The sequence below is a fragment of the Erinaceus europaeus genome, chromosome 3, assembly GCF_950295315.1.
Source record: "Erinaceus europaeus chromosome 3, mEriEur2.1, whole genome shotgun sequence".
NCBI classification, from domain to species: domain Eukaryota; kingdom Metazoa; phylum Chordata; class Mammalia; order Eulipotyphla; family Erinaceidae; genus Erinaceus; species Erinaceus europaeus.
Genome location: NC_080164.1, coordinates 29,570,865 through 29,579,422, shown reverse-complemented (window position 1 = coordinate 29,579,422; position 8,558 = coordinate 29,570,865).

Sequence of the window (8,558 nt, the reverse complement as noted above, 5' to 3'; positions counted from 1 at the left end):
GTGCTGAGGGCACCCCCCTGAACTCTAGAGTACACGATATAAGAGTGTCGTGGGGGCTGAGGATCTGGTTCTGGGCTCCTGCGAGTCAGGGTTCCAGTTCCCTGGTGCCAGACTGTGTCCATCCCCTGGAGAAGAGAGAGAAAAGGTGGGTCTGCTTTGAAAACCTGCAGGTGCGGTGAGCCCTCTGTCCCCAGGTGAGCTCACATCCTTGACTTTGAGGGGATGGGGGTGTCACTAGATGAGAGGCTCAGATCCACCCCCCACCCCTGACCCTGGGTCTCATGGGGTGTCTCTTCCCTGGCTTCACCATGTGCTCCCCACAGGCCTTTCTGTCATGGCCACACATCACGGCTGATCTTAGGGACCTGTCCCACATCACAGTGAGGGCTGCACCCTGGAGAGGTTGGGCAGGAGGGCAGGCAGCAACCCCCAGCTCTGCTGCTGGGTCCATGGCACACGCCTCTGCACACTCACACCTCACAGTCACACATCACACTCACATGCCTGGAAACTCACACATGCACCGGACACACACACCTGCACACTCATGTATCACACTCACACACTGACACTGACACACACACCCGCACACTCATGTATCACATTCACACACTGACACTGACATACACACCCGCACACTCATGTATCACACTCACACGCTGACACTGACACACACACCTGCACACTCATGTATCACACTCACACGCTGACACTGACACACACACTCACACTCATGTATCACACTCACACACTGACACTGACACACACACCCGCACTCTAACATTTGTACACACAGATATTTGAGTGCAGGAGGGCTCTCTGACATCCACCCCCTTACTTATCCACCACCTCACTCACTCATTTGCACACTCACACTCACCCCCACCCCCAGGGTCAACCTTGAGCACAGCTGGGCAGGACGGCAGGGTGACTGGTGGCTGGGCAGGGTGGCCCCAGGCTGACTGCACCCAGTGTCCCCACACACCCCAACCCCCTGCTCCCTCATCTCCTCCTGTGTAGAGGCACCAGTCTCCCGCGTGTTCCCGCCCCTCTGTGGGGACAGCTCCATCCAGGGACATGGTGGCCCTGACTCTGCCTGCATATCACAGAGGACAGCCTCCCCCCACCCCATCCCGTTGCTCCTCCAGGGCCTGTGCTTCCCCAGGGGCCTGGCCTCCTGTGCTGGGCCATTGTTCCTACTCTGTTCACTTGCTCGCTTGCTCAGTTCATTAGGGGGGACACCCCCGCACTGTTCCACCACCTATGGATCCCCCTAGGAGCTGCCCACGGTTTTCCCATGTGGTGCCAGGTCTCGTACCCAGGGCCACTCACACTTTCACAGGTTAGGCATGTGCTCTTCCAGGTGAACTGGCTCCTACCCCTCCACCCCCACAAATGCTTTTGTGAGGGACTTCCCAAGTCCGGTATCCAGTGGGTCCCATTAGAAGACCCTGGCTGGGGAGACCTTCCTGCTCCCCATCACCCTCCACTTTCCTGTGCCCCATCCTACCTGCCTCCACCCCTCCCTTCCCCTTCCTAGTCCCCACCCCTTTCAGTCCCACCTACCCCTCCCAGCCCCGATGCCCCCAACCCTACTCCCCCACCCCTGCACCCCCATTCTCTGCTCTCCCACCCCTTGGGCCTCCCCGATTTGGGCCTCCCCACTGTGCCTGCCTCTGGCTGAGATAATGTTGCCCCTGCTTGCTGGGCAGGGGCCCCTGGCCTGTCCCCCACTGTCCCCAGAAAGGCCCTGACTGCCCCCCCCCCCCACTATGCCTGCTGAGGGCCGCCTACTCTTGAGCACAGCCAGCCAGGGAGCCTGCCCTGCCTCAGATCAGATTCACAAATTTAATTTCCTCTTCCTTAATTTAATTCTGCATTTTAGTTTTGTTTTTATTATTGACATGGGCTCCCTTTAATGATTCCAAATTGGCGCCGCCCTGCAGCCCTGCTCTGTCTTGGGGTCATGTCGTGAAAGCCGATCGGTGTGGAGTTTGCTCAGCGCTGGGTTCAGCTATTTTCTGAAACGAAGCACAATTAAATTAGAATAATGAACACGCTCTTTAGAGGATTAATCCGTAATGAGCGGGCCATGTGCTGCGGCTCCCAGCGCAGAGGGCACCAGCACCAAGAGCTGTTTTTTCTGCCTAAATACGCAAAGTACATTCTGCAGAGCAGAACAAATCAGCTAATGACATCCAGAGCTGGGCTGTGCGGCACCGGGCTGGCCTCCCTGCCCTTGCCCGCACTGCCAACCTGCTCTCTTGGCAGCTCCTGCCCCTCAGCCAGAAGTGGGGCCTGCTGCACGCCCAGGATCCATGTATGGAGCCCCTGGCCGCCTGAGATGCACCCCCAGAGGTTCCTGGAGTCCAGCCACCAAGCCACCTGTGCATCCACCCACCCAATAGGCCACCTGCCTCTTCATCCACCCACTTATCCATCCACCCACCTGTATACCTAGTCATTCAGCACCCATCCATCTACCTCTCTATCCATCTACCCATATAGCCACCCACCCATTCATTTACCTACCCACTCAGTCTACCCACCCAACCACTCCTCCTCCACCCACCCATCCACCTACCCACCCACCACCCAGAACTGGAGGAAGAGAAGAGGGCATCTTACTAATCATTTCTTTTTTCTTTTTAATGCAGTACCTGGAACACAAGACCTGCCATAGCCAATTTTCTATTCTTCGTTTATTTACAGAGAGGAAAAAGAAAAGAGAAACAGAGAGGAGAAACATTATAGCAGCAGTCCACCATCCATAGGGCTTTCCTGCTGCTGTCATGTGGCTCTGGGACTAGGATCTCAGTCTCATGCTCTGAGAAAGGCCTGAGCTCTGCCAGGTAAGCCAGCCCTGTCCTCATGCTACAGATCCCAAGAGAAGGGGATGTCCTCAAAAGGAGCCAGCAAGTGGGTGAGAGTCTCAGGGCTGGTGAGTGAGACATTCCAGCTTGCTCAGCCCAGGACTGTCTTGCTTGCCTGGTCCTGCCCTGGGTGTGGGGCCTGGAGCCCAGGGGTGCCAACTCTGGGAGGATCTGGTTGTTGTTGAGGGAGGAGGGCAGGCCTAGCAAGACCCCACTGTCAAAGCACCAAATTGCAGGCATGGCTTTCCTAGGAGAGCCCAGGTCCTGACGCTGCTCTGGACACTGCTCCCTTACAGCCATCACTGCTCTGCTTTCTTAGACCCCGGGGCCACAGGGCAGCTGGGTGGGGGGCAGGGTAATGGGGAGTGAGGGCTAAGCTGCCTAGTGGAAGGGCTGCACCCTCACAGCCTTGCATTCCTGTCCTTCATAGCTCTGGAGGTCTCTGGAGGGCTAAGGGAGGCACACCTCTCTCCTCCGTCATGAAGAGCGTGAGAGGACCTTGGAGGCTGGCATGGAGCGGCTACAACGTGGCCTTTCTCTTCTCTCCAGACACAAAGACACAGCCTTCTAGGATGATGTGGCTGTCAGGAGAAGCACCAGAAGATAGTTCAGTGGGGAGAGTGCACACCTCACCATGCCCAAAGTCTTGGGTCAGAGCCCTGGTACCACATGGGAGTTTCATATGGGTGGCATTCTGGGATGGGGGTGATCTCCCTGCCATGCTAAGGCAGTTCTCTCTAAAGCAAAGCATGAAAATGTAGAGAAAGAAGGTGATGGTGGTGCTATCTCTGTTACCTTCCCCCAGGCTTTCCTTTCTCCCTGTGTCCATCTGTCTCCCCACCCCAGCAGGGACATGAGCCCCCAGGTCTGTGTCCTTGCTCCAGACTGAGCATCCTTTGGGGCTCACAGCTGTGGCCAGTGCTGCTCTGGAAATGAACCAAGGGCCTAGACACACCACCCTCCCTTTTGGCCTCAGGGGTCTGGCTGGGTGAGACGGAGCCCCAGGACACTGCAGCCCTGATGCTACTCCCCACTGCAAGGTCACCTGCTCACCCATAGTGGGATTTGCAAGGTAGGGGTGCAGTCTGGTTGGGAGATGAGGGGTTTAATTAAAGCTTCCCTGAGGTCCTGGCCTCTGCCCCCATTCCTATTCATTCACCCCCCACCCCAGTCTCTCAGACCACTGGGGACTTAATGCTTCCCAGAAGCCAGTGTGGTGAACATCACTCCTCAGTCTGACTGGATTATCCCATGAGTCCCCTGAAGATGCCACTTAGGAGCCCCAAACACTGAGTCAGTAGGCTTACCTGGGCCAGGTGGGGTGGGGGGCTCCTGAGGGGGCAGGGGCTCTATTAGTGCTGAGAGGGTGCTGGGAACATGCTCCCCAGGACAAAGGATGGTGCTCTGTGGGCAGGGACAGGGAGGGGAGTGGAGAAGCGGAGAATTCAGGACCTCTTGACAGAACTAGGGAGCCCTAGGAGGGTCCTCACACTCAGGGGGAGCCTGGGCTGGCCTGGGAAGGGTTAAGGCCTGGAGCGTCTGCTTCCAGTCACTCCTCAGCCATCAGGTCCTTATCAGCAGGAGGGAGGGAACTGCCTCAGAGCTCAGCCCTCACTCCCTTTTAAGGCCTCAGCTTGGCTTGAGGTGGGAGTGAGGGGTGTACAGGGCCTCACCCTAAAAGGGAACAGGAGCAGCAGAGTCTCAGCACCTCCCTATAACCCAGCAGGAAGCCACACAGGCTGGGACAGTCTTCTATCACTTTAAAAAATACTTGTTTTCATGAGAGAGATCAGAGCAGCCCTCAGCTCTGGCCTGGAGCAGCATCAGGGATTGAACTTAGGACCTCCAGTGCCTCAGAGATGTGAATGCTCTGCTCCAGGGCTGAGCTGCCTCCTCAGCCCACCCGATGGAGACTGAACCCAAGGCCCAGAGCTTTCTCTGCTGCCATGACCTCTTGGGTGATACCAGGGCTTGGACCTGGGTGGCACCACCTCTCTGGTCCTGATTCTCCAAGTTATAACCTGCCCACTGTCCTCAAGACCACCCAGATAAAGAGTACATGCTTTTTGGAATCCTATCCAGGGCTCCCTAAACCTGTGGTCTGCTGACCTGGTCATTGCTACCAGAGTGAGGGAGTAAAGAAGGAAGAAAGGAAGGAAGGAGGGGAGGAGGGATGACAAAGAGGAGAGAAAGGAGGAGGGAGGGGAGGAAGGGAGGAAGGGAGGGAAAGGAAGAGGAAGGAGAAGAGGAAGGGGAGGGAGCCGAACTCTTAAGATGCTCTGTCTGGGACCTTGGTGCTGCTGTGAAGGCTGTCGCCAGGAAGGAGGGTGAGGACTGAATGAGGGTGTGACCTCAGGGTACCTGAGCCCATCACATCTCATGAAGCCCTTTGTGGGAAAAGGCACCTTTCCCAGGGATCTAGGGGAGCCTTGATGTTCAGGGTACATCTAGAAGCAAGATTTTCCCAGAGAACCAGCCACAAGGCCTTGTTTGTTTCTGCTCCATCTAGAAACTGTAGAATATTCTGGAAGCTCCAGGAAGGTTCTAATTGAGCCTTTGCTGATGCTGTTCCCTGAGTTCCCGTCCCACCCATCACCAGGTGATAACTGCTCACCCTTGCCCCATGACCTTTCCCTGTCTCTTCCTGCCTCTAGCCACACCTTTTATTTTATTTTATTTTATTTTTTATTTTTTAAAAATTTCTTTATTGGGGGATTAATGTTTTACATTCAACAGTGAATACAATAGTTTGTATATAACATTTCTCAGTTTTCCATATAACAATATAACCCCCGGCAGTGAGTTAAGCGCATATGGTGCAAAGCACAAGGACCGGTGTAAGGATCCCGGTTCAAGCCCCTGGCTCCCCACTTGCAGGGGAGTGGCTTCACAAGCAGTGAAGTAGGTCTGCAGGTGTCTGTCTTTCTTTCCTCCTCTCTGTCTTCCCCTCCTCTCTCCATTTCTCTCTGTCCTATCCAATAACGATGATATCAATAACAACAATAATAACTACTACAACAATAAAAAGACAACAAGGGCAACAAAAGGGAATAAATAAATAAAGTATTTTAAAAAACCCAAAAAACAATACAACCCCCAATAAGTCCTTTTTGGACCTGTATTATCCCTTCCCACACACCCCAGAGTCTTTTACTTTGGTACAATACACCAATTCCATTTCAGGTTCTACTTGTGTTTTCTCTTCTGATCTTGTTTTTCAATTTCTGCCTGAGAGTGAGATCATCCCATATTCATCCTTCTGTTTCTGACTTATTTCACTTAACATGATTTCTTCAAGCTCTGTCCAAGATGGGCTGAAAACGGCGAAGTCACCATTTTAAATAGCTGAGTAGTATTCCATTGTGTATATATACCACAACTTGCTCAGACACTCATCTGTTGCTGGACACCTAGGTTTTTAGCCACTCCTTTTAGAACTCTCTGTTTCCTGTGCACATTTGCAGCCATGTGCCACAGAGGCAAGAACACAGGCTTTGCAACCCAGGTTGGGACTTCCAGTGGAGATCTCTTCAGTTGAGCCTGGTTCTTGGTCTCAGGTTGGGGGCTGCTAGGTCTGCCTTAACTTCTCAAGGGAGTGGGGTTCTGAGAAGAGGGAACCTCTTTTTCTTTTCTTTTAAAAAGATCTATCTGTTTTTGAGATAGATAGGTAGACAGATAGATAGCTAGACAGAGGCCAGAGGCCATTCAGCTATGGCACAAGGCACTGTGGGGACAGAATCTGGGACTTCTGGGGCATGTGTTCCAGTCACAGGCCACCCTAGAGACCACCAAGGAAAGGACAAATGATCTTTGGCTGAGAAAAAAAGGCAGAGAAGACTCACTAGCCTGAGGCACTAAAGGTCCTGGCATCACCATCAGCCTTAGCTGAGCAGGGCTCTGGTGAAAGAAAGAAAGGAAGAAAGGGAGGGAGGCAGGAAGGGAGGGAGGAAGGAAGGAAGGAAGGAAAGGAAGGAAGGAAGGAGGGAAGGGAGGAAAGGAGGAAAGAAGGAAAGAAAGAAAGAAGGGAGGAATGAAGGGAGGTGGGGTCATCTAACCAGGCCTAGGCTGTATCCCCAGTGGTTCCCCTCTCTGTTGTGGGGGAGCAGGGAGGCAGGAGCAGGTATGAGGGAGGGAGGGCCAGGACTCTGTGTCTGGGCAGGGTGGGGGCAGGATGAGGAAGAGCAATCTCTATGGGGAACCCAGTACCCCCTGCCAACCAGGCCTGAAGCAGAGCCTGCAGAGCAGGGATGGGGTGGGGCATGCGGTGGGAGGAGTCACTGGAATGAATGGAGACTAAAATAAATACTTGCAACCATTAGCGACATATTTTATTTATTTTATTTTATTTATTACATAGAGATAGAGAGATCAACAGGGAAGGGGGAGATAGGGAAAGAGATACCTGCTGCACTGCTCCACCTCTTGTGAAGTTTTCCATCTGCAGTTTGGGACCAGGCTTGAAACTGGGTCCTTGAACATTGTAACATGTACACTCAACTGGGTGCACTACTGCCTGGCCTTGGGGATATTTTTTTAAAGATACCAAAAGAATGTGCTGAGTTTGCAGCTGGGGACAAGGGAAAGGACAGAAAAACATCCCCAGAGAACAGACAGATAGATAGATGAGAGCACAACCCTGGAATCAGAACTTTGAACACAGAATTGGTGAACAGAGACCAACAGCCACTGTTCCTTTCTTTTTTTTTTTTTTAATCACTTTATTTAGAGAAAAAAGAAATACAGATTCATTTATTTATTTTTGAAGAGGGAGAGGGAGAGAGAGAGGGAAAGGGAGAGAGAGAGGTGAGGGAGAGGGAGAGGGAGAGGGAGAGGGAGAGGGAGAGGGAGAGGGAGAGGGAGAGGGAGAGGGAGAGGGAAAGAGAGAGAGACCAGGCCATGGTGGGAGCAGAAAACATGTCTCAAGCTAGGAGAGGAGTGGTGAGGTGACTACTTAGGGCCTGGAAGCCTGTCCAGAGGAGTCTAAGCCCCCTCCTCCAGCACCTCCCACAACCCTCCCCTTGGCCAGGGTAAAAGGTCATCAGGCTTCCAAACAGCAGACTCCCTGCCTTGCACTCAGGCCTCACCCCCCTTCCCCTCATCCAGGCCTCCTAGCCTCCTCCCCCTGCAGACGCCCTTTTCCTTTTCAGCTCCTTTAGGCTTGGCTCCCCCTGAGCCTCCACACTGCCCATCTGCCCACTCCCTCCCTTCCCTAAGGGGCTGCCCAAGGGGGTTGCCCAACCCGGCACAGAGGCCCATTGACTCAAGGCTGCTTCAAGGCGGCCTCTGGCAGATGCCTGCCTGCCCAGCCAGGCCGGGGCCTGGGAAGCTGTCCCTGGGGACGGTGGCCCCTCTAGCCATCTGAATGCCCTCAGTGTCCCGGTGTGGGGGTGTGTGGCAGTATGGGCCCTCAGTGAGAAAGACAGGCTGGTGAGGGGTGACGCCTCCTTCCCTCCCTCCCTCCCTCAAGCAGGCTGATTGCCTTAATTGGGAGAATTAGCTCTTTGTGGCTCAGGAAAGCATCCTGAGCCAAGACACACTCAGCTTCTCCCCAGCCACCCTGAGACCCTTGGACGAACTTGTGGGTGCCAGCAGCCAGATAGGCCTGCAGGAAGAACACTGCTGAGAGGCAGTCAGCTCCTGCTCCCTGGGCTGCCAACACACATCTGCTAGCTTCTTCCTCCATCT